This window comes from Lepidochelys kempii, chromosome 3 (assembly GCF_965140285.1).
Source record: "Lepidochelys kempii isolate rLepKem1 chromosome 3, rLepKem1.hap1, whole genome shotgun sequence".
NCBI classification, from domain to species: Eukaryota; Metazoa; Chordata; order Testudines; family Cheloniidae; genus Lepidochelys; species Lepidochelys kempii.
In genome coordinates this window covers 134,368,965-134,396,138 of record NC_136382.1, presented here as the reverse complement: position 1 = coordinate 134,396,138, position 27,174 = coordinate 134,368,965, and the positions used below count along the sequence as shown (strand labels likewise).

General features: G+C 41.4%; 1 long non-coding RNA gene across 1 annotated transcript in view; it reads left to right on the top strand.

Moving 5' to 3' along the window:
• Positions 1 to 27,174, top strand: part of LOC140909254 (uncharacterized) — a 125,351-nt gene that overhangs the window by 14,524 nt on the left and 83,653 nt on the right. The window contains exon 2 of the long non-coding RNA XR_012158153.2: positions 15,733 to 15,872. This is a non-coding gene — a long non-coding RNA (uncharacterized LOC140909254). The remainder of the gene's footprint in view (positions 1 to 15,732; positions 15,873 to 27,174) is intronic.

The window sequence follows — 27,174 nt, the reverse complement described above, 5'->3', positions numbered from 1 at the left end:
TGGAGCAAATATCACCCGGGTGTAAGTGGGCCAAACTCCATTTATCTGGCCTGAGTTAGAACCAATTGGCCTGATTCTCCGCTCACTTACCCTTTGTGTAGGCATTTACACCTGTGCAAAAGCATTTGATACTGTTTGATAGTACTGTCTTTGAAGGATACTAGCAGACATGAATTCCAAAGCATTTCACAGAATTCACGGCAAGTCTCCACCACCAGCAACAGACCATGGTGCAAACAGCAGTAGGTGACAGTGAGTGGTTTTCTCCTGGGCAGAGTTTGAGACAAGATCATATTTTGCCCCAAGCCTCTTAAACATATATGCAGAATTTATTATGAGACAAGCCTTGGGAGGTTTTGACAGAGGGGAAGTTGGTGAACCAACCTCAGTTATGCTGATGACATGATACTCTTGCTACAACCACCACCGTTATGCAACAAAATGTTGGAATCTGTAAATTCAGTTCTGGCAAAGACTCTTGAGTATGTCCTGGATGAGCCCCCACCCAACGTCTGTGTTAGAAATATTATTGGAGAGAAGCAGATCCTGATGTCAGAAAACAGATGCACAACTATATACTTTGATCACATTGGGGTAGAGATGGAAATAACCTTGAGAAGGTTATTATGGAAGGAATGGTGGAGGGTCATCGTAGTAGGGGATGACCAGCAAAGGGATGTTTGCATGGTGTGTGGCAGATCACTGGAAGCTGAGCTGCTGAGTACTCAAAGGTGGTGATGGACCATGAAGGCTTTAGAAAATTCTGCTATGATGTCACCAATATTCAGACATGAATAAATGGATTTACTTACTTAAAATGAGTGCATACATGCACTTTGCCCGGTGTAAATGACTACACAAAGGCCAAGACCAACATCTTCAGTTTCTCTGCAAAACCAATGTGGCAAATGTAATTGTGCAAACTGTGTTGTCAAGTAAATGGTAATGGGTAAATGAATAATGAACAGATCGTCTTTTCCCAGTGGATTCAGCTGCAAACAATCCCTTATTCCTAGACACAAGCAGCTGTCTTTCTGCATTGCTAAAATACTGTACAAGCTCTGACCCATATACATGTTTAAAATCATAAAACTTTAAGCCCAAAGTATCCTCCAATTTGAAATTCAAAGGTCTGATTCTAATCTCATTTTACAGAAATTTTAAGGCTGATATAACTCCCTTGATTTAATAAAGTTATTCCTGATTAATACCCACAAAATTCACAGGCACTTTGTTTCAAAGACTGGAGATTTTTCAGAGAAATTATTTATCATCTCTTTAATGAAGTATGTGAGTAGAGGCAAAGTTGTTCCCTATATCTGTTGTTTGAAATAGTTTTTAACTATTCTTTTTATTAACCATTTTAACTATTTAACTAGTTCTTGACTTATGAATAATGTTTAGTTAAAAAGTAAAACAACCTTATAAGTGATGAGTTTTCATATAGCTTTGTGCTCAGTCTGATAACCTCCTTGTTTTAAAGAACTTTTTAATTCTCTCATTTTCTTGAAAAAATCAATATTTCAAAGCCCTCAACTAAGGCTGCTAGGTGCTGTAGTAATAAAATAATAAATGATGATAATCATGGAATCATAGACATATAAGTCTGGAAGGACCTCAAGAGAGATAATATCTGATTTTCCTATCTTTATCCAGGCAAAATTCCCAAGGAACTAAAAATGGTGGGGATTCTCTAAAGAGGCCCTCTAAAGAAATTTTATGCATGACCATGTCATCTAATATGATAACAAAAGGTCATTAAGAAAACCAAACTAAAAAAACAATGCTTGTCTAGAGGATGGGGGGAACTGTCTGGCAATCTACCCCAGGAAGAGGTCTCTTCCCTACCACCACTGTTTTGATGCCACTAGCAGCACAGTACTCTCTGCCTCTGTAACATGGGTATAATAATACATGTTGCCTAGACACTATACAGTGACAGGTGCCCTGGAAATAGATTAGTTAGATAAACAGACTTATCTACCACTCTCAGAGGTGTTGTAGGATAAATTACTAATGAAAAAGTCTTGGAATTTTTAAAAAATCAACTATACAAAAACGATGTGCAATTTGCATCCCAAGCAAGGGTGGAAAACTGGTAGGGAAAGGCTTCAGACTCAGCTGGATGAATACAGCAACTCAAAAGGGTTATTGTAGTAAGAAGAGAACCTACAGGGAATGGAAAAAACATTTGATCAGCAAAGAAAACTACAACTTGGAGGTTAGAAAATGTAGGAATTAAGTGAGAACTGCTAAAAGTCAATTGAATTAGCTCTTGCCAAGGAAATTAACATAAAAGGTTATTTTAGTTATATAAGTAAAAAAAGAAATAGGAAAGGATGAGGTTGGGCTGCTATGTGGTGTGGATGGGGAAGAGATTAAAGATAATGGCCCAAAAGCTAAATGAATACCTTGCCTGCGTTTTCAATAAGCGTGATAATATGGAACAGGGATATGAAGGCAGGATGGCTGATGGGAATAGGTGTCAAAATGGAAATTACCACATCTGAAGTGGAATAAAAAGTCAGAGTTTAATGCACTCAAATTGGGGGGATTGGATATTTTCCACCTTAGAACACAAAGAACTGGCACATGAGATTGCTAGTCTGGTAGAAAAGAATTTTAATACATCTCTCAGTTTGGGAGTAGTACCATATGACTGGAGACTAGCTGACATTGTACCTATACTTAAATGGGGAAGGGGGAGTGATCCTGGCAATTACAGACCTGTTAGTCTAGCTTCAATATTATGCAAGACTTTGGAACAAATGGTGAAGGAATGAATATTTAAATTCATACAGGTAAACGTAAAAGGGGATGTAATGCAACATGGGTTTCCCAAGGTTAGGCTGTGCTAGATTAACCTCATTTCCTTGTAGATTACTATATTTGGACTAAGAACATTTGACACAGTACCACATGAGAAATTATTAGTTAAATTAGACAAGATGGGGATTAGTACAAGAATTGCAAGGTGGGTATCATGGATCCAGTGGGTGTTACGGAGGTATGTCATTCTAGTGGGCCAGCACCCAACCCTCCAGCCAAGTCCTCTTGGATGTTTCTTCTCCTCTCGGGGTCCCAGGTGAAACAACAGAACAGCCCACAATCAGCAATCTGAAGAAAAAGAAAGGAAGCAAACAAACAAAACGTGAGGCAGCTCCTGTCACAGTATGGGCCTCTTACTTCAGAGGGCCCTGGGAGTAGCACAGTCCACTTCAGAGTTTACTGGGTCTCCAGTGCAAGTCTCAATCTTTTCCCCCCTTTCAGCTCAGGAGATCCGCATTCCTCTTCTGTGAGGGCAGAGGCTCTGCTGGCTGTCAGCCCTCTCTTAAGGGCTGGGGAGCCCAATGCAACCTGTTCCCTTCCTGGGGTTACTCCCATCTTTGTCTTTGAGTGCAGCAGCCTCATCGCATGATGTTACAACTGCTACTTTCATTCATTCATTTTTAGCCAAGTTTTATTGTTTTTATATCCTTTTACTCAGCCTACTATTCGTAAGAAAAAGCAGCAAGACTTTTTTTTGCACTCTTCCATTTCCCTGACATGCTCACTAGTCCCTTTAGAGAAAAAAAATCTTTGATTCCAAGCCAACTACATTTTTCATAAAGAAACTTTCGGTAGAATATTGCCTACAATGCCATAGGACATGATCAGTGGTTTCTTTGGATTTGCACACATTACACAACCCATCTTTATGTCTTTTTAATAAATTTAAATTATTTAAGGAACAATGACCTGTTAACGCTGTAAAAATGACTACTTCACTTTTCCTGTCATGACTGGGGAGTATAGTATTATTTTCGAGCATACATCATAGAACCTTCATCTGTTTGTTTCCTTAGTGCATAGTTCTTGCCATTCCTTCGCAAGCTCCTTTGTGACTATGCTTTTAAATTCTTGTCTACTTAAGGTCAACTTAATATCCTCCTCCTCATTGTTTTAGAGCAAGTTTTGCTGCTTTGCCAGCCATCTCATTTCCAGGTATTCCAATATTTGCTGAAATCCATGATATTGTTACACAGATACCTGCTTGCATTACTTCCATAGTTAGGAACATTATTTCACTTATATTGTTTCTGCTTTCTGAAGTCCCTGTTCTGATTGTCATTATGGGTGACAAGGAATTAGATAAAATTACAGCTGCAGCTAGTCGTACAGCTCTTATCCAAGTTAGTGCCAACATTATCTCCATTAGTTCAGCCATCAAAATGGTCCCATAATTTGATAGCCTTGTAGATTTCCGGATTCCAAGACTAGTAACACAGCTGTTCCCACTCTACCCATGCTGTCAACTTTTGATCCATCTGTACAGACCAGTAAATGGCCCCATTTTTCATAAATAAATTCAGAAATTTCATTGGTCATAATGTGTGCTTTTCCTTCCCTCAGTTTTTTTCATACAGTTCAAACCCACAAATGGGGGAATAGCTGTCCAGCTGTAATTTGAGTTCCCATGACTAAAAAAGTTTAGAAAAATAGAGAACTTTTTTAAAAAAGTCTCCTTTTCCCATTTTTTGACCCTGATAGTTAGGGCTCCGTGTCTGTCATGGAGGTAACAGATTCTGTGACATTCTTTGACCTCCATGACTGCTGCAGGAGCCAGTGTGGCTGACCCCAGAGCCGCCCAAGCAGTTGGCTCCAGGGCCAGCCGCTCAGGTGGCCCCTGAGACAGCTACACCAGCCAGCTGCTGAAGCGGCGCTCGGGACAGCCACACCAGGTGCTGCTCCGGGGGACCCCGGCAGCAGTCCCCGGGCGGCCGACCAGGGCAGCTGCAGTCCAAGGCTCCTGGCAGCAGTCCCCGGGTGGCTGGCCAGAGCACCCACAGTCTGCTGGCCCTGGCATTGAACCATTACTGCATAACTATTCAATCACATTTAATTTTGAAAAGGTCCTAATGAGCTTTTTGAAAATTTCAGCTAGAAACTTTTTGTATTTTTGATATTTCCTCAGCCTGGGTATTCAATAAGCATAGGGAACTGATCACTTCCCATTCCATAATCTTTATGAATTTCCCAGCTAAATTTACTAGCTATATTGTTTGTTGTAATTCCCAGATCCAAAACCAAAAAGAATCCATTCACTAAATTAAATTTAGATTACCAGGTTATGCATATCAATAAATTGTTCTAAGCATTTGCCATTTAGGTCAGTTTTCTTACTTCCCCATAGCTCATTATGACTATTAAACTCTCCACAAATGATGATTTTTTTTGACATTAACTAATTTTTCTAGTTCTAATAACTACTTTTTTTACATGGATTATAAACATTATAATTCTATATATAAGTGTTTTTGTTCTGCATGGGATTCTCAATAGTATTATATTCAAAACTTAGTTTCTGTACATCCATTTCGATGTAGCTAAGTCCATCTTTTATAAATATACAGATTACTCCATACCCCTGGTAGCCTCTTGATCCCTCCAGTGTATATTATATCCCAGAAGACTGAACACAAGTTTACGTATTAGCCATTTTTCTTGCACACGTATTACATTATGCCTTTTCCCGTTTGAAAGATGGGGTTCTTAAATTCCTGTCCATGCATTATTAAGCTATGCACATTCCAGCTAAGGATCATTAAGACTATATTATTTAAGCTGTATTATTGCCTTCATTTAAAGTTGCATGAATGGGGTTTGTCAAGAGGTGGTTTATCTTTAGATATTTTTCTGCTGCTTTTGCTATGATTTTAATCATTTCATTTTTTCCTGTCTTCAAGGTGCAGTTAATTACATCTATGATGAACACAAACTTATTTTTACTTACAAACAATACATCATCTCCCTTTCCTCTAATATTCTCTTCCTTGATAAGAGATGTATTCTGCTGCTTCTGTACATTTTTTCCTCTTACTTGTGTATTTTTCTTTTTCTGTTGTCTGCAGTGGGTACCTTTTTGGTAGCCTCCACATATGATACTTTTTGAATTATTTTAATTTTTTAAATTTCTCTAGCTTGTTCTATGACTGCACATCCTTTATGTACTGCACCTTACTTTTCTCCTGCAATTGCTGAATTTCACACATGAGTAATTTCCTCCACATTTACTGCACCTCATTGTTCCCTGACAAATGGCTGCCCCATGTCCAAAATATTTGACAATTATAGGGAGTAGGTAGGAAAAATATATGGTTTAACAAAGGAAGATTGAGACCCCATTTGGATCCTATCCAGAAGTGTCCCACCTTTACGTGTTATTGGGTACAGGGGACACCAGAAGATCCTGCAACCTGTGGATAAATGTTGCCTGAATTCTGCCCCAGGGGAATCCCCAAACATCATCCCCCTAAGCCCCACCATCCAACACCAAGAAATATTGTGCCTGACAACAGAAATCCCCAAGATGCCCTCTAGCTCTGCAACTTCCTCTTCAAATCAGAAAGCACTCAAAAAAATGGAGATCTGCCTTCTACAAACAAAATGGTGCTTGAGCCTGATGGAATGCAGCTGATGGCAGTGCTACAACAGGCAGCCATAGACACTGTTGGAATTAAATGTGCAGTTTCCACCCTACAGACCACCGTAACTAAGATGTAGAGTGCCCTACAAGCTCTATCCAGAGAGCACAGAACTGATTCTCTTGCAAAGGAAATTAAGGCTTTGGATGTAGACTATTCTTCTGCCCCCTCCCAGAGGAGCTCAATGCCCTCATCAATCTAAGCTATGAAATCAACAACATTCTGTCCCAAAAGGCAGCGTTTGCTTTATTCGGTTTGAAGCAAAACCACTGGAAATCTGGCAAAAGAGCTGGCAAGCAGATATAACAGATATAAGATTGTTGTGTATATAATTTATTGCTACTATCATGAAATAGTAGCAGAGTCAGATATTAAAAACAATGTCAACGGTTTTATTCGACACTGTACTTAGCTGAAGAAGGAATCAGTAAAGATGCCCTAATAACTTTTTTAATGGATTGCCTCTGCTATAGATCTCTGACTCTCAGAACAAACTTTTAGATGCTCCTTTAGAAATCATGGAACTGACTCGGGCGATAAGAGAAATGAAGTTTGGAAAAACTCCTGATGCAGACAGGTTCCCAGTTGAATTTTACAAACAGGTCTCAGAAACTTTAACAGCTAGATTATTGAATATGTTCAATGAGGCCAGGAATAAGTAAACTCTTCCACCTACCACAGGTGCTGGCTTTCTCCTGGCCTCAGGGGTGCTCAACCTCCCACTGTGCCCCAGGCCCTGTCCCAACCCCACCCCTTCCCTCACGCCCGCACCCCACCCCACCTCTTCCTGCTCCCGCTGCACCCTCACCCTGCCTCTTTCCGCCCAGTTCCACCCCCTCGCCCAAGTGTGCCCCATCCCCGCTCCTCCCCCACTCCCCTAGCACCTCCTAAACACCACAGAACAGCTGATTGCGGCGGGCAGGAGGCACTGGGAGGGAGGGAAAGAGAGGAGTTGATCAGAGAGGCCACTGGCAGATGGGAGGACCTGGCTGCTGGTGGGTGCTAAGCACCCACTAATTTTTTTCCATGGGAATCAGTGCCTATGCCACCCGCTATAAGAGAAACTGCAATTTCAGTTATTCCTACACTGAGAAAGAGCTGGGATCATGTAGTAATTAGACCAATTTCTTTAATCAGTTCTGATGCTAAGATTTTAGCAAAATCTCTTGCTATACAACTGGATAAAAAGGTATCTCACATGTTTTATACAGATAAAGCAGTTAGGTTTCCTTGGTAATAGACATGGTTCAGCTAATTTGCATCAACTGATTGATATTATTACCTCTTTGAGAGATTCTAAAAAATCCTTAGCTGTCATTTCTTTAGCTGAAATGACCTGAAAAGGCCTTTGCCCACATTGCCTGGGATTACCTTTTTCATGTGTTAGCAGAATTTGGGTTTGGTAAGCAATTTATTGCTTGGATTAAGCTTTTATACTGTAACCCAACTTCCAGGCTAATTAGCTCATATGTTTTGGGAGTGCTCCTGTATCAAGAATTTCTGGTATGAGGTAGGTCCAAGGACCAATTTGATATTGGAGGCGTTGCCCCTAAGTTTCATTTTTTGATATATTCCTGATCCCTGGAGATTACCTGATAACAAGGCAGCATGGTTCCAACGTGCAGCTTTGATTGCTAAAAAATTCATCCTGCAAAAATAGGAAAGTTAATCCCCACCAAATATTGATGCCTGGCTCAGTGGTATGGCTGACCTTGCAACTAATGAACGAATGGCATGCCTGAAAAATTCAGAGTAATTTGGGCTGATTTTCAGAGGTCTGTGATTAACATAGATCCTGAAGGTAGATATGTCCCCTTTCCTCCCCTCCCCTTACCCTAACACTCTTAATTTACTTTGTATATTATGATGAATCTGGTATATTTATTGTATTTGGAAAAAATAATAAAAGTTTCAAACAAAAAAGTGTTATACATACAGCCATAGATGGTTTTTCTCCCTCTTTCCTACTAAGTAGCCATTTAAACAATACTTTATCTTCACCTAAATATTTTAGATATCATCCTCAGACAATCCTAGTGGCACTCTTGCTTCCAGCAGGAGATTAGGCAGTTGACAAGTACCTTTCATTTTCCCTAAGGTTACAGTTTTAAGAAGTTTTTCAGCTTGTTCCTTTATGTGTACATTTATCAATGTATCTCCACCCTGCATTCTTTTGGCTCTTTTTACATCATCCACACTTTGCTTTATCCATGCCCCCATTTTCAGGGGGTTAACATCTCCTATTTTCATATCTTCTATCACCGATTTGATAATTATAGAGTTTGGGTTTTATCTTTTGTGTTTTTCAATTCTGTGTATTCCTCCTCCTTCAAATCCTGATAATATCTAGTTTTTTTTCCCCCCTGGTCTGAGACAATTCCTCATCCCCTGCTTCTTCTCCTTCATAGCTGAAGGCAACTTTCTCTTTTTCCCCCAACCTCCATTATCAGTTTTAATGTTCAGCTTCATTTCACCTGGGGGCCAGCCACAGCCCTCCATCTGGCCTGCTCTGATAGCACAGCCTCACCATCTTCAGGCACACACCAGGACTTCCAGCTGGCCCCAATCGGAGTAAAAGTTCCCCCCTTTTAATGCCTCCTCCAATCCTGGCACGATTACCAGGTGAGGAGGGGCGGGGCCACTTCAGCCTAAAGTAGCTGCTTAACTGCTTCCATGCAAGTGAGGGGTATATATATACCCTGTCACAGTGGGTAAGGAACTAAAGGGGAGAAGGTAATGGGTTGTACTGAAGGGTGAACTGTTGGTCTGGAGGGAGGTTACAAGTGGAGTTCCTCACAGATCAGACTTGGGAGCAATATTATTCAATATTATTATTAAAGTCCTTGGCAAAAAAGCAGGAGTGTGCTAATGCAATTTGCTGACGATACAAAGTTGGGAGGCGTTGTCAATACAGAGGAGGATCAGAGTATTATACCAGAAGATCTGGATGACCTTGAAGACTGGAGCAACAGAAATAGGATCACTTTAGGGTCTAATAATAAAAATTTCTGCTACAAGCGGGGGACTCATCAATTGTAAATGACAGAGGAGGAGAAAGACTTGGGTGTGCTGGTCAAGCATAGGATGATAATGAGCCAGCAATATGCTGTAGCTGCAAAAAGAGTAAATGCAAATACCTAGGATGGGACATGTCTAGTAGAGACAGACAAGTATTAATGCTACTGTACAAGATTCTGGTAAGACCTCATCTGGAATACTGTGTACAGTTCTGGTCACCCATGTTCAAAAAATGATCACTTCAGACTGGAACAGGTGCTGAGAAGAGCTACTGGCATAATCAAGGGAATGAAGGGCCTATTTTATGAGATGAGACTGGCAGACCTTGGCTTGTTTAGCCTAGCAAAAAAGAAGGCTCAGAGAGGATCTGATTATTTTCTCTATAAACATTGGACGGTAAACACCAGGGAGGTAGAGGTAAAGGTCAATGCTGCCGCAAGAACAAATGGGTATAAACTAGCCATGAACAAATCTAGGTAGAAAATTATAAGATTTCTATCCATCGGAGTGAAGTTCTGGAACAGCCTCCCATTAGGAGTTTGGGGACAAAAAACTTAAATAGTTTTAAGAGAGAGTTGGACAATTCATGAGTGGGATTGTTTGATGGGGTTGCTTGTGATGGTAGGGGACAGGGCTCAGCAGCCTTGGGGGTCCCTTCGTGTTTGTCTTGCATTCCTAAAACTTATTCTTCAAGGCTTCAGCCAGTCACCTATGGGGGTCAGGAAGGGATCTCTCCTCCCCAGTGTAGTCTTTCCCCCCTCCTTCCTCTGAAGCATCGGAGATGGGATACTGGATGGGGGAAAGCCTGTGCTCTGAAGCAACACCAAATATTCTCTCTCTCAGGTGTTTAGCTGGCTGGGTCTTGCTCACATGTTCAGGATCTGATTCCCATGCTGTATGTAGGGCTGGGAGAGAATTTCCCCCTATGTCAGATTGGCAGTGATCGGGGGGGGGGGATTTTTTTTTTGGCTTCCTCTGCAGCATGGAGTGTGGGTCCCATTCTGGGATTACCTGGGAATCTCTCACTGAATCAGTTTCATGACATCGCTGTGGCCTCAGGCATTGATTAGTGCATTTTGGTCCCTTCTGTTCTCTGCCCAAGGCACATAATAGTCTAGTTTCCTGTGGGCTGTAATATGTTTAATCTAATTTCAGTTTGGGAGTTTAGTGTGCAGGTGTTGGTGGTCTGTGATATGTAGGAGGTCAGACTAGATGATCTATTGGTCCATTCTGGCCTTAAACTCTATGAACCAATACCATCAGTTTTACAATTATCAGAGGACTGGATAAAGTAATTGTGATGGAGTGTACCAGGCATTTGTTGCTCCCTGCCAGAGGCCCTGCTGCCTTGCCATGCTGCATCCTGAAAAGGTTTCCTGCTGGAAAGGAAGAGCAGTTGCTTCAGACCTCCAGGGGTTGCCTAGACAGTCCTCCCAGGATCAGCTGCTGGGAATTTGTCCTCTTGCATCTAGAAGGGCTGGAAGCAGAAAGACAAATCAGAGCCTAGCAGGCCACATAAAAATGGCTGGCATGTCTGCTTCTAGTAGGGGCTGTTCTGGGTGAAACCTAGAGAGGGAAGGCTTGCTTTCCCTGCCCTAATACAAGTAACCTGGCTGAGTCGGGGGTCTAACCTTGACAACATTGGCCTTAGATCTCTATGAAGGACTAGAGTTTATATTTTGACTTTAACATTTAGATTCCTATTTTGAGCTGAGATTTAATTTGTTTTCTGTTAACCCCAGAAAGGAACTGGACTGAGAGCGGACCTGGCCAGAGGGCTAGGCCTTAGAAGTGGTAGACCACTGCAGAATCAGGCCACCAGAAGGTGCTAGAGAGGCAGAACTCCTGTAATGCTGCATCTTGACATGAGGGGGCTTCTGGGGGTGAATGCACACCATTACAGCAATGTTAATGGAGTGGTGTGTCTTCTTTCTCCACTTTTATATTTGCTTCAAACTTTGTGGCCATATGGGCTCTTCACAACTCTAATTTACCATTATTTTGAACAGACCTATGTTGAAATATTAAGCAAAAATAAATGTATTGGATTTTGTTCGGCTCAGGTGTTGGCAACAGGCCATTTGACTTTAAAGATAAATTTAAAAAAAACTAGCTTTGATAGTCTCTGGTTATAAAGTGTGACCAGGAAGGAGGAAGAAAAGATTACAAACCATCCTAACGTGAAGATCTTTTTATACCTATGCCAGATACAGCTATACCTCTACCACTTTTGGTTATATTAAATGCTGGAGGAAAAAAAACCCAGTAAGTTATTTATCTTATTTAATTTTTCATTCATTTACACTATATATGGATGATTTGGCTATAATTTCACACACACACCATAAAACTGAAAAATATATGCTGTACCAGCTGCTTTGTTGTGCAGTAAGAGATAATCACACAGGATTTCTATATTCCCTACAATGTATTTTGTCACCAGTGAAAGGGAATTAAAATAGCCTCCATAAAATCAAAGCTACTGCTTTAACACAGAATTGCTGATAGCACTTGGTCATCCTCCACTATACACATCCATATATACAAATGGAATTCTAGGCTTCAACTATCGTTAAATTTAACGTTTTGTAACCTGAAATGTTCAGTTCCTTTACTAAAATAGAATTAATCCTCTTTGGAACTACTCTTAATCTGGTTTTTGGCACCAATTGTGCTACTATGGCAAAATCCAATAAATTCCTTCTGATACCAGTAATAAAGATGAGCCTTGTTTGGGTTTTTCCTCTCCTCCCCCCACCACACATGATCCGTGATTGAGGTTCCATATTTGTAACCAACATGCATATCGACAACATGCATTAGCTCATAGAGCTAATTCCCCAGGTTTTGGGGATGCACAGAATCTCCCGTGTGGTATTGCCTCAATCCATAAAAATGCTGTGTTGGCATTTTAGAGCCTTGTAGGAGCTTCCTCTGCTTTCTCACTGATGTCCTCTAGTGCTGGAAGTGCAGGAGAAGGGCGCTGCCTGTGGAGCGCCTCAGTTTGACCAAGCAGGGCCATATGGCATCAAGCCAGGGACCTTGATGTAAAATTTAGATCTGACAGGCTGTACAGCATCCACACCTTATTTCTAACTTTAACCAAATATTATATTAAAATGAAATACAAAATCAATATTAAGACAAAGGTATGTACAATCATTACACAAATTATCAATGGTAACTTTAACTAGGGAATGATGATAATGCCACTGTTTATCAGACCAAATCCTATGTGACTTTTTCATGAACAGCTCCCATTAATCTTGGGACACACTTTCTCCGCTCATGATTATCTGTAGTAAATATTTATATTGTGGTAGTGTCCAAAGGGCCCAAGTATTAGGTAGTATTAGGGTAAGCTAGTATATTAACAAAATGATCACCGATGCAAAATCCCCATTATCTGCAATAGGAGCTTTATGCAAATGAGGTGAACAGGATTTGACAGTACTGGATTTTAAAATGAGTGAAAATAAAGATAAAACTACAAAAAGCCAACAACCGTAGAACTTTAAAACATCTGCAGAAAAAAAGGGGGAAAACCCTATAACAAGAACCTGAAGTGCCCTTATTAAAACTCCCTTATTTTCATGCACATCTACTCTGGAAGGTAACTTTGTAAAACTGGCAACATGGGGTTCCACATTTATTCTGTCATAGTGACACCAGGTCAAATTTAAAAGATATTTTTTGAACTTCCAGCCACAGAAATTCACAGCTTGATTTTCTATACCTGATTTGGTTTTTTAGGCTCATTGCATCACTACTAGTAATAGATAATTCAGCATCTGGGAATTAGCCAATTTGCTGGGGATGTCTGACACAGATGATAACCCAATTCACTCTCCTCACTGTTTTGGCTCTGCAGGACTAATAAAGTTTTATTACTACTTACTTCTAGTCTGTAACGTCAGCAGATCTGACTCTGAATAGAACAGGGAATGATAAGAGGCTTCTATTTTTACAGTCACTTTTAAATTGTTCTGTAGTTACTTGTTGACAGCCTGACATTTTGCCATAAATCTCAAGAAGTTACTCTAACACCATTACATTATGATACATTAGCCTGTAGCTTTAGGTCAGATTGTGAACTCCATACTCACACAAAGTATTTGTTCACCAGGGAAGCTGCATTGAAGTCAATGTTCACAATCTGGGCCTTAAAAATTAAGGATTAAATTCCATGTGGTTTTACAAGTTGTGCAAAACCGTTACAATCATTGGGGAATATGGGGATGGTCAGTTAGAACTAGCCTGAAGGGTTTACTTGCAGTGACGTCCACCTTTACCCATCCCATCAATCAAAAACATTGGTGCCGACTTTGCTGTCACTGTCTTAAAACACCTTCCCCCACCCCCAGTCTAGCTGTCTCCTAGAACTTTTTTGCATTCTTTTCACCACAAGACACACACCACAGCTATCTGCCATCTGGGACCAACCATTTCTGCAGGCCATAATGGTGTGTCTGAATGAAAAAATACGACCATATCTCTCCGGGAATTTGCTGTTCTCTGTTGTATGTGGAGGGACTACACTGACTCAGAGTCTAATTTATGTAACTACCTCTGACTTCTACAGCAGTTTCAGCTGCTGCCACTCAAGGGTCTGCTCGCTCTGGGAGGTTTTAATACCATATCACTGAGGCCATCACAGGAGGCACTTGTGTTGGAGCGTTTAGTGTAACATGCTATGTGAGCAGTGATGCTGGAATAAGGCCTTGGCTTGGTTCCTGCTACTAGGGTTGCCAATTTTGGTTGGACGTATTCCTGGAGATTTCATCACATGACAATCTTTAAAGATTAATCTTTAATTCTTGGAGACGCCAGGCCAATCCTGGAGGGTTGGCAACCCTGCCTGCTGCTGCTGTGCCGTAGCCCTATCTGCTGTTGTTTCTGTGACAGTGTCACAGGTTTTTGATGCACTGTTTCTGGCTGTTGCTTTTTTCTTCTTTATTATTTAGACATAACAGAAGCTACTCAGGGGCCAGACCAGATCACTTTTGTTATACTCTAATCCCATCTAGTGCCACTTGTACTCTAGTGACACCGTTGCTTCTAGCTCGTTTTTGCCACAAAAAAATCTTAGATTTACTGCTCCTGTCATCCAGATGTGGTACTTCTGAGGTGTCCCCTCTCTCCCCATTATTAATTATCTACCATTGGAAAGTTAGATTATGTTTTTAACAAAAGCTGTCTTGGTCTCCTGAGCCGTGCACTAAAACTCTTCAGGAAACAAAACAAAACTGACAAATGAACAGAAAAGCCATTGCCAAAGAGGTATTGGAGCCAAAGAGTGACATTAGTGAAATTTTTGTGACATTAGTACATGGTAGTCCTGTTCTTTGCAGGCCGAACTTCTGCCTCTTGAAATGTTCTGTTTGGAAAATGAGATTGAGAAGAAATGAAGTTTGAGGCCTTGAAAAGTACTTGATTTCCCTATCTCAGTGCACTCTGCACCAGAGAATGACTCTCTTCCCTCCACAATCACTTAGTTTATTTGACAAAATTGTTACTCCTCATTTACAGGAGTGTGAGAGAGAAGAATCAGATCTATTGTATTTGACCCAGGCCCACACCATCTAAAGCAAGGGTTCTCAACCTTTTTCCTCCTAAGGCCCCCAAGATGCTATTAAAATTCCTCAGCCCACATGTGTCACAACAACTGTTTTTCTGCATATGCAGTACCTTAAAAGCCGGGGCCAGCTTTATGGGGTAGCAAGCAGGGCACCTGCCTGGGACCCCATGCCAGAGGAGGCCCTGCAAAGGCTGTTGTTCAGGGTGTGGCTTCCACCTCACATGGCTGGGCTTGCGCTTTGGCTTTCTGTCCTGGGATCCAGAGAGTCCAAACACCAGCCCTGCTCTCTGGTTTATTTTGGTGGAGCCCTTGAAATCTGCTCATGGCCCCCCCAGGGGTCCCCAGACCTCTAGCTGAGAGCCACTGATCTAGAGCCCTAGAGAGTACAGCTAATGTGCCACCTCTTCCAAAAAAGCACAATAACTTTTGAAGAGTCTCTAGTTACATTTTTTGCAAACACAAATGAAGTGAGCAGAGTTTTTCTTGTAGCCTGCCAACCTCTGCCCTTGGGGCACTTTTTTTTTTTAAATCTAGTACTCTCACTTGGCCACCTAAGACAGACTTTCATCACCATGCCTCTAGCATCAGCCAACATCCCTGCTAGCCAGCACACAAGTTAACAGCATCCATATCAGAGACAGTCTGTGAGGGGTATCACTTGTTTCTTTGCAGGTTTCTGATGTAGATGGGATTCCAGAAAGGATATACCCTCTCTGATCCAAAAGCCCGGACACCCAGAAGAGGGAGGCCAGACGGGTCCAGAAGCAGGTTGCTATTGCACTGTGGAAACTTTCTACCCCAGACTACTACAGGTCAGTAGCTAACTAGTTTCATGATGGCAAATCAGCTGTTGGTGCTGTGGTGTTGGAAGTTTGTGAGGCAATTATTGCTGTAGTTTACCCACAGGTGGTGAAGGTTGTTAATGTCCTCAAAATAAAGCTGGCTTTGAGAGAAGAGGGCTTCTGAATTGTGTTAGGACCATTGATGACCCACACATGCCCATTGTCCACCCCGCAACAAGGTACGCATGGATGTGTCAACCAGAAAGGAGACTACTTGCTGATTATGCAGGTTCTGGCTCATGAAACTATACCCTGATTGCAGAGCACCTGGCAGGTGACAGTTTAATTACATACTGAACAGTTACAGGATTATGGTGGAATGTGCATTTGGTTGACTAAAGACAAGATGGCTATACCTACAAACCCAGATAGGTGCCCAGTGAGTATAAAGCAATCCAGGTTACAGGGGCATGCTACGCATGTCAAGAGAAGGGGAAGAACTTTCCCCAGGAGTGGGTTGGAGGCTGTATTGGTTTGCAGAGTTGTTATTCACATTAATTTAGCTATTATTAATTTGGACTTCATTAAAAGTTCTGGGTCTTCATTGTTTCCCCCCCACACTTACACATTGATGGGTCATATACACAAATACTTTTTTAAAATAAAGGACACAAGCAATCCAACTGCCACTATATTAGGCAAAATTCAATCAAAATCTAAAAGGGGGTATAAACTGAATCAAAAGTGAAGTGTCCCAGGAAATGGAATTTCACATCACCAGTGTACCTCTTCTCCTTCCCCCACGGATGCACCACGTGTAATTCACATGAGAAATTATAAATAGATTGTCTAATTATATTTTGTATTGGGGACACTCTAAGGGACCATCCCCATTCTGATCTTCATCTCAGCTAACCTGATTAGTCCCCAGCTAATTTTGAAATGCCTAAATGATCTTTTGATGGGGTTGCAGTTTTTTCTACTCTTCCTTTCCTCCCTGTTATGTACAACGTTCAGTCATAATCAAACTTCTAAATATAGGTCACTTCTGGAGTGACTTGATTTCCCTGAATTCTTCATGCATGGAGGAAACATCTTTAATGTTTCTATCAGTAACAGGAAGATGCTGTCTCTGCCACTCCTCCTTTGCCCTTGGAAAAAAGTATGATCACCAATATAATGCCTGCCTGGCACCAAAGAGAGATGTAAATTAGAATACTTTGATATTCAAAAGATAGCACAGTAGTTTACATGAAAGAGACAGAAGAGGAGCTTATTTTGGTGCTAACTTAGCATCAGCAGTGCCATGTCAAGTTTCAGTATCACATATTTCTGGTGACAAGTAATGTGGTCTTAGTGTATCACACAGCAGCCCACTGACTGGCCTGAGAAGTGGGCAAAACTCATTTGTTTTAGAGTAGCAGCTGTGTTAGTCTTTGTTACAAGTGAGCTGTAGCTCACGAAAGCTTATGCTCAAATTGTTAGTCTCTAAGGTGCCACAAGTCCTCCTTTTCTTTTTTCATTTGTTTTAGTTTGCTGATGTTTGAGACCAGGGAGGGGAAGTGGGATTGCTTCAAGTGAGCTCACCACTCCCTCATTTTGCTTTAAAACTCAAAAAGGTAAACTCAAATTCATTGAGTAAGGTTATACACAAAACCTAGATTATAATGATTAGTACCCTTTTTTAATGTTCTCCCTTCATCTCCCCCATTCTTGTTTAGCACTTTCTTTTTGCATGTTTAGCAGCTAAAATGAGATTAACAATATGGCTAATGGAAAAATGTTTTTGTATGAAACAAAGCAATTTATTTGTTTTAAACTATATTAACATAAGAACATTAGAATGGCCATACTAGATCAGACTAATGGTCCACCTAGACAGTACCCTGTCTTCTGACAATGGCCTATGCCGGATGCTTCAGGAATGAACAGAACAGCGCAATTGATCGAGTGATCCATACCCTGTTTCTGCCAATCAGAATACCCACCATATTGCGGACATGATACCTGCCCTCACTCACAACCAGTACTGACAACAGCTATCCTGCTGATGTGAACAGGATTTACTGAGTTCACACTTCCTTCTCTGTTGTAGTCTCTCCCTTCATCATGTCACACTGTACTGCAACCTGATTCAGCAAGGTACTTAAATACATCAGTAATCCCAATGACTTCAGTGAGACTACTCCAGTACTTAGAAAGGTTGGCACATACTGAAGTACCCTGTCATTCTGGGTGGTTAGACTAACTACTTGGGACAGAAATGCCTTTATTCTGCCTGGATAGTGCAATACAAATCTATGAACTTATGAAGCAATATATAAGTGTTACATCACCACAATTATATTATAAATCCAGCACTACTGAACTGCAGTGCCTTTTGTGGTGGAACAAGGAACCCAAGCATGACTCCTGGTGCTACATAACAGCATAGAAGAAGGGCAAAGTTTATACAGTGACAATCCCTATGCTTTAACAGTCACACATTGCAGACAGGACTTCAGCTGTAATGTCTTGTCTGGTGTTTGGACAGTAAACATAAGATTCGCTTTATCTACCTTGAGGATGGATGAAGGGCTAAATAAACCTTGCCCAGATTTGATCCCGTTGCTCCAGCAAGACTAAATATTTTGGACCACTAAGCCAAGTCCCAGAGCACTACTGTTGTTGGGTAGAATTTCTTTCTCTGCTGAAAATGTCTGTGCCAGACAAATCCCTTCTCCAATCCCTCCCATTCCTTCGCAGTTTGTATGGGATGAGAATCTTTCATCTCTATATGGGCTCTGTAGAAACTGTTAAAGACAGGATACAGTGAGGGATATTTCCTCTCTCTGGTGCAGTGCTGCTCTGTGCTCCTCACAGCAGGAACTCTAAGGGTAAATTGACTAAAATGTGGCACACCGTACATGCTGCAGTCTGGGTAAGAGGGGTTGCCATTTGGAAGGTTCTGAAGTAATTACTGTAAAATTTGCTAAGATTATTATTTTGTTTACATATTTGAGTTTTCAAATGTCAAAGTGATTTAGATAGCTTGATGTATTTTTATTTAGAAAAATGGCATTAATTAAAAAAAAGTTAAGCATATAGGGAAAAATACAGCTGGCTATTCACATTCTGGAGAAATTCCATACATTCCCATGCTGTTGCTGGAGCACATCAGCAAGGATGGCCATCCCAATTCTTGCTCCCCTGTAAACCTACAGAAAGGCAGCCCAGCAAGTTCTGTTGAAAGGAGACGCGAGTATTAGACCTGGGGTTGTGTTCTGTATATTAATAGACATACGCTCTCTAACTAGCAATGTTTACAGACTCCAATGCATATTATTGCAAAATGGAGTAGGTACTAATTGTATTAAGTTTTCTGTTCTGACATCCAGCATATGGATGCACAATAAGACACCATTAACATGAGTTTGGTACGTGGCAGAGTTGGGAGACTCATTAGACCCATTTCCAATAGTTTGCCAGGATTTATCCCTAGCCTTCATATTAGAATAAGCCCATTTAATCATTTGGAGACTACATGCTGAGTTTTGAAAGTAATTATTGTTCACAGGCTTTGTGCACTAGCATTTTACAATTCACTTTAAGGGGCACTGGCAGGGTCACAGAGCTACCTAGAGGTATGTAAAGAATGCCAAAGGACCTCTGGTTGTTTCTATGAAAAACAGAAACTAATGAAGAGAGCGATGAAATGAAAAGACTCAAGGGGAAATTAGACAACAAAAAGTTAAAATAGTGTTACAACTGAGCCTGGGGATGTTAGAGTAGCTTTAATTCAACCCCACTGTACCTGTGCACTTCAGCACTTTATCCTTTACTAGAACAATCCACAAAACTGGCAAAAGTTCCATCCCGCAGTGGAGAAATTAAGTGCTACATTAACATATCTGTTGGTTAACTATTGTGCATGGCTTTGACCACGCCATTCATTTTTGTTATGGAGCCACTCTGCTTGTATATCATTACCCGCTACTGGGAAACCCTCTAATAAAGAAAAAAAAGGCACATATTGTCCTTTGATTTGAATACTTTGAGGATCACTACTGGAAGCACCATACCAAAAAAGGAGGGTGTATAGAGCACTAAGCTCATGAGGCAAAGTGGAAGAGAATTTATTTCATTAGTTGAATGCGTGTGTTCAGATTGGTACTGTGACAAAGCTCTGTCCTTGTCTCCATGGGTCCCAAATTTCCTGGCAGATTACATGAGCCTCAGAGGCTCAGTGTGACCCTCCACGTAGCCCTTCTCTCTCAAGAGGCAAGGGTCACAGCTTACTGAGCCATTTTCATCATAAGCCAGCAAGGGAGGTGAGGAGAAGCAATCCTCCCTTGCACAGTCTCTGTTATCTCCCAGTCTCCATGATTAACCAGGGAAGGGAGTGGGGAGCCCAGGCCCACCCTCTACTCCAGGCCAGGGACCCTAATAGTAGCAGCTATGGTAGCTGACTTTTTGGAAATAGGACATGTACAATTCCCTGGGCCACTTCCCCACAGCAGCCTCCTCTCAATATCTCCTTCACCATTACCTTAGGGCCTCCTTCCTTATATCAGATACAGATTTGTATTGCTTAGTTCCTCCAACAGCACAGCATCCTCCTACAGCTCCTGACACACACACACCTCACTGACTAACTGGGAGGCTTTTAACTAGTTCCAGCCAGCCCTTGATTGGCTTCAGGTGTCCCAATCAACCTAGCTATCTCCACTGCTTTCTAGAAGGATCTTAATTGGCCCCAGGTGTCTTGATTAACCTTGAACAACTGCCATTTGGTTACCATGGTACCAGGGATTTGTTTAGCCTGGGGCTAACATACCTGTTCCTCACTACTTTACTTTTGCCATCTGGCCTTGCCCAGTCACAGTACATAAGAAGTTACTTCCTCTATTAGTCGTAGAATTTATTATGCAGCAAAGAAATAAGGCAGAACAAAGGACAGAGAAAAATACAATTAAAAGTTCTAAAAGTTCAATCTTGCAAACACTAATAGCAGCATTTGTTGGATTGGGCCATAATTAATCAATTACCAACAGTTTCACTAGGAGTAAAGGACTCTGCAGCCTTATTTTGAATACTTAGAAGAGAGAGGGATTTTGTTAAATATGTTTACAGTATGAATGAAAAAATTACAGTAAGGAGAAAAATGGCACATTAATCATAACAAAATAGTAGTTTTCAACTCAGAGACAGGGAACCAAAGCAAAGAGGAAAGAAAAACAAGCCACAGAAAAGAAAGGAAAGGAGGACATAGCAGGCCAGATGTAGACATACTATTGCAAACCTGACAGCTGCCATCATGCAGCAGTGATATTAATCTAAAACGTCACCAGCACAGTTATCCCACACCCAGCAACACAGCTCCATGCACAGATCACTGGTTGTGTGAATTGGTTTAAGCACTTATTCCTTGGGTGCTTTAGAGAAAAAGACAGAATTTTAAATTAGCAACGTATCACCAAACCCAGTAGCAACCCACAGCACAAGGTATGCACACCAGGAAAGGAAGAAAACTGAAAACATTGCCATAAGAACTGCCCTTTGGGGCATGCTCAGTGCTCTAATTGCTGTGCAGCGCTTGGCTACCACAGCAATAAGCCCTTTAGAAATACCTTCAGTTAGATAGCTGTACAGACACTACACTCTTGTATTCATTGAGAGGAATAGTCCAACTCAATCCCTTCAGATACACACAGTGGAAACCCACTGATGTAGCTAAAAAAATACCTCTTCACTTTATGGCCTTGTCTACACAACTGATTTGATTTAAGTAAATCGTTTTAGAAACGTACTTGGGTAAAATCAATGCAACCCCCCTTGCTTTCATTTTGGGTTAAGACTGTGTTATATTAAGTTAGCTTAAATTGATTCCTTACCGTCTTAAGCTAAATCGATTTAAGACACTTAAACTGAAATAAAAGCCCCCATGTACGGGGGTTGCACTGATTTAAAGTGAGTCAGTTTCTAAAATAATTTAGCTACATTAGTACAATATTCTTATGTAGACAAAGAACGTCTTCCTCTTTACTTGTTGCAGGAATTCAGTAAAGGGTCTTAGAACTGATTTGTTAGACGGTAAAGGGGCCAACTTCAATCCTGGTATAGGGAAGGGATTATACCACTGCAGTCAGTGTAGCTACTCCTGTTTACACCAGGGCTTAATTTGCCTAAAAATCTTTATTTTTTTTCTCTCAGCGAAGTAAGCAATCAGATATAACCAGAAATATGCAATTTACAGTGAGCATGAGAGCTCCTAGGTACAGATAAATGGTTTACAAGAGTAAAATGTTCCAGTTTATTCTTGGTATCGATCCCTTATGCCTGTCTCCTTAACTGGGCACATTTACTAACATACCACAGTGTTCTTCCCTCCTCCTCCTCCTTCTTTTGGGAGCCTGTCTTTAACCACATTATTTGACTTCTGCTCTCCAACATAGGATACAATGTTTGTTTAAGCAGTAGATTGGTTGCCCCCATGCCCTCAATTAAAAGTACTGAGCTCAAATAGATCAAACCCTCAAATCCCAAAGGAGTCGATGTAAAAGGCAATAACAGTAGAAACTTACACAGAAGCTATAGACAGCAGATCCCCAATGCTACAAGCAGCTAACACATACACTTAACAGAATGCATGTGAGTAAGCCTACTGAGCTAAATGAGGCTACCCAAGTGTGTGCATAAATATTTGCAGGATCAGGCCTTAAATCATTCAAAACTGAACTAAGGCCTGGCCCACACCACAATGTTAGGCTGATGTAAATCACCTTGCAACAACTTAGTTTTCACTGTAGACACATGCAAAAACATCTCCATCTAAAGTAAGCAGCCCATTATAGCAAAACAGTAAAACCACCTCACCGAATGGTATGAAGCCATGATCGACCTACTGAGGTCACATTGCGAATGTAGACACAGTGCGACCTTTTTCCCTGTGAAAGTGACCAGTCGGGTAACAATTGTGAATTCCACTGCTCTGGAATCATGGAGACCAGAAACCCATCCCCATTTTAAGCCCCATCCATATATTTTTGAAATGCCTTTTCTTGGTTGCCCACCTTGGCTAGCACATCTAGCAGTGATCCCTTGTTGTGTGCACTGCCCAACTGACTGTACTGGCTTCAGGCACTAGACGTGCTCCTGCCTGGAGGAGACAAGAGGTGCTGGATCTCCTCGGCCTGTGAGGAGAAGAGGCTGTGCAAGCACATCTATGAACCAGCCATAGAAATATGGACAGCTACAGACAAATTACATGGGGGATACAGGCAAAGGGGTATGACAGGAATCAGCTCCAGACCCAGAGAACACCATTGTGGCTGCCCATTAAAATGCTCTTTCAAAGCTTCTCTCAGCTGTATAGCTCTATGCTGAGCTCTTTTAATAGCCCTTGTGACTGGTTTTTCAAAGTCGGCATGCAGCCCCTCCATTCTGGTAGCAGCTTTCCCCTTTTCTCCCCACAGATATTATACAACAGGCAGCTTTAACCATTGGGATATTATTTTCCACTGAGATCCAATCTAGTTAGTAAACACCACCAGTGTCCCTTCAGTCTACTAAAAACTCATTCAACTGTCATTGTGCACCTGCTGAGCCAGTAGTTGAATCTTTCCTTGGTATTGTCAAGGTGGACAGTGTATGGCTTCATGGTCCAGGGGAACAAGAGGTAGGCTGGGTCCTCAGAATCCACTATTGCCATTTCATATTCAATATTGCCAATGGTAAATGCTGGTTGGGAAAGAATATCTGTTTGCTGTGTTCAGAACAGTACTGTATTCTTACAGATAAGAGTATCATGCACCTTCTCTGACCAGCTCATATTGAAATGGGTGAGGTGTCCCTGGTGATCCACCAGTGCTTGCATAACAAAAGTATGCTTGCATACTTGCATAACAAAAGACAAAAGTAGCCCTTTCTGTTGATGTGCTCTGTGAGAAACGTGCGCTAGTGGCAAAATCAGGATATACCTACTGTCTATTGCTCCACCACAGTTTGGGAACCCAACAGCTGCAAATCCATCCACTATGTCCTGCACATGGCCAAGAGTCACACTCCTGCATAGCAGGAAACAATTAATGGCTCTACTCACTTGCATGACAATGCCCCTCACTCTGGATTTTCCACCTCCAGAATGATTTCCCGCTTACCAATCCAGGGTTGCAGGTGTTACACTGGCAGACCAGCTGCCAGCTCATGCCCAGGCTCCTAGGCCTCACTGAACATTGACAGATGTATAGCTGGAAACTAGTCTGGCTCACCTGTGTGTTAGTCTTGTTAAAGTAGATAGTAGAGTTATAAGAATGTGTGTAGTGTTTAAACTTTATAAATTGTTTGTAGGATGCTGCAAATATTAATCTCACTTATAACAGCTGTACCCCATGTTATAAGGTAATACTTAACTGTTTGGTTGGTAACTACAAAAACTTTTTGCTTTAAAACTGGAAATCTCCCCAGTCAGGAGAGAAGCTTTACCAAGTGTGAAATTCTAGTTTACCAACAGAGGTGTCATCTCCTATGCAGCAAAAGAAGGCCCATAGACACCAGACAAGCCATTGTGAAACTTCAGTGGACAGAAGACTTTGTTGATTGCTCCCCCCACATCCCTAAAGAGGAGAATGCGCAAACACTCATCTCATCAAAGTTTTAACTCTGGGGGGTGGGAATAAAAATCCCTGTCAAGAAGAAATTGTTTATCCCTATCCTGCTTGGACATCAGGGAGAGGGCAAGACTTCTAAGCATAAACAAGGGATCCCCTGGCTATTCGGCTTGGGTTAGCCCTAAAGAACACACAGAGCTAGCACATTACAGCAGCTGCAATTACTTTTTGAAACCATAGCCTAACTCATTTGTCTGTGTATGGTCCTTTGCTTTAACTTTGTAAATAACTCGTTTCTTTTCTTAGTTAATAAATCTGTAGAGAGTTTATTATAGGATTGGCTACAAGCATTGTCTTTGGTGTGTGATCTGAAGTACAGTCAACCTGGGGTAAGTGACTCATCCTTTGGGACTGGAAGTAACCTGAATATTGTTCTGATTTTTGGTGTAAAGGACCATCTATCACAAAGGCAAGTTTGCCTGGGTGGCAAGATAGGCAGAAGTATCCATTAAAGCTGTTTTAGTGCTTCAAGCGTTCACACTTGATATTTGTTTGGTAAAATCTAAGTATGGAAATCTCAACCAGTTTGGGGTTCATACTCTGGTTTGTAACAGCCTGCCCTGAGGTTGGCACTAACGTTCGTGAGCCAATCCAGACAGCAGGCTTCCAGAGTGCTATCGCCACTCACTTCTCCACTGTCAGTGCAGCTCTCATTCTGGGGTCCCTGTGCTGGAGGGCTGGGGTGAACTCAGCACATGGATCTGGAAATGTGGCCTTGTACATCCAAAAGTTTTGCAGCTACTGCTTGTCATTCTAAACCTGCATTGTGATGCAATCCCACCAATCAGTGCTCATTTCTCAGGCCCAGAAGTAGCACTCCACCATCTGCAGCTGATCCATGAATGCCACCAACAACCTTGAATTGTTTTTTGCTACGTCCCTAAGAAAGCTATCCTCAAATAAATCATCAGGTCCCCTAGTGTTGTGGTGCTTCCTTCAGGTCTGCAAATACTGGGGGATCGTGCATCTTGTATTTGCAACATTCATGGGAATAGTGCAGTCCTCTGCAGGTGCCATGCTTCTGTCAGAGATAGTGGACACCGAAAAGTGCTGTTCTGGTTTGTGTGATTTAAAAAGAAAGGCATGAAAATTGTGGGATGTGGATGGCATTATGGGATGGAGAAAACTGTTTGCTGGGCACTTGACCCCTAGCTCCCACAAGTCCCTGGGTGAGTCTTGTCTATCCCATGACATATTGCAAAAATTTCCCAAAAGGCATCATGCCTGACGGTGGCACTTGGCACACTGGAATGCCTACCTTTAGTGCACACTTTGCATTGACACAAGAACTCCTGGTGAGTGCACATAGCACAGATGCAAGCAGCCAAGTGTGCTCACATATGAGCGATATATTAACTTTGGCAGGCGTATGCTGACATAACTGGTGTCAAAGAAAGTTTGTAGCACAGACATGACTTTATAAACAAGACATTTCTGTGGAGCAGCTTAAGGTTTGATACGTGCATAAAAGGAAACAAGTTTCTGAGGTGGCACTGGTCCGAATAACTCCCTCTCTAGAGCACATATATCTTCACTCAGTGTCAAATTCAATCCGGTGCATGTGTTCCATATGGGTGGACTCCCACAACAGTATGGAGCCCCACTGACACCAGTGGGTTCTGCATGGGCAGACGGGTCCACCCACACAATAAGTTACAGTACCGGGAACCTAATAGCTTCCACCCCAAATGTAAACCTGTACAGATACACTGGGTCCCCTCTACCATACTTATTGCCAAGCTATAGGCAAGGCTGCAGAGGCCAAGCTTGACTTCTGACTCCAAATATTTATAAATTTACTCAAAAGTTATCTTTTTGAGATTAAATTGATCGTGTTAGTTCTCAGCTCAAAGGTGAACTATTTATATGTGTGTTTGAGGAAAAGCTGTTAATTTTGATCTGAGTTACCATTGCAAAGAAATTTCATACTTTAAAAATATTAGCATTCGGATAACTCAAAGACGGTTTTGTTCGATAAAACTTCTAACTTGATATTGACACAAGAATACATGTTTTGCTCAATCACCACAAGACAGTCAAATCAGACTTGTGGGCCTATCAGTATGCAGGGCCACATTGAAAGACCAAATATGAACACTTCTGTATGTACAATTTGGATTCAAACTGATACTCCGGTGCTCCTTACTTTATAGTCAGCTAAGGGAGAGTTTGATTTTTCAGTTGACAGCAAGCATGAATTTTAGTTTTAAAAACAGAGTAAAGAAGAGAGCAATATATTTTACCGGTCTGTTGTTATGTGCATGATGGTAGAGTTATTGATAATTAGCACCAAGTAGTAATTAATGGAAAGTACACATGCCTTGATAAGATCTTGGGTAACTGCTGAGAGTATACAAAAGAGTTGTTCATAACCGGGACTAACAGTTACTTAAATCTTTGAGCTGTTTTTGAAAGGCTGAATCCATTTCAGTAAATGTATTGTGAAATATTCATGTGATAATGAAATAATCTAGCCACAGTTGTCTAATACATGTATATTTGCACAAAGGAAGGAAATCAGAAGGGAATAAAAACAGTCACTCCTCCTTCATAGAGAATATATTCTTAAATCAGCAATAATAGGAGACATACTGCTGAACCTGGGAGTTTAGCTTGGGAAATATGGAACAGCTCAATGCTAAATCATCATCATACTTCAAAAACTATTTGGAGTGTGTAGATGA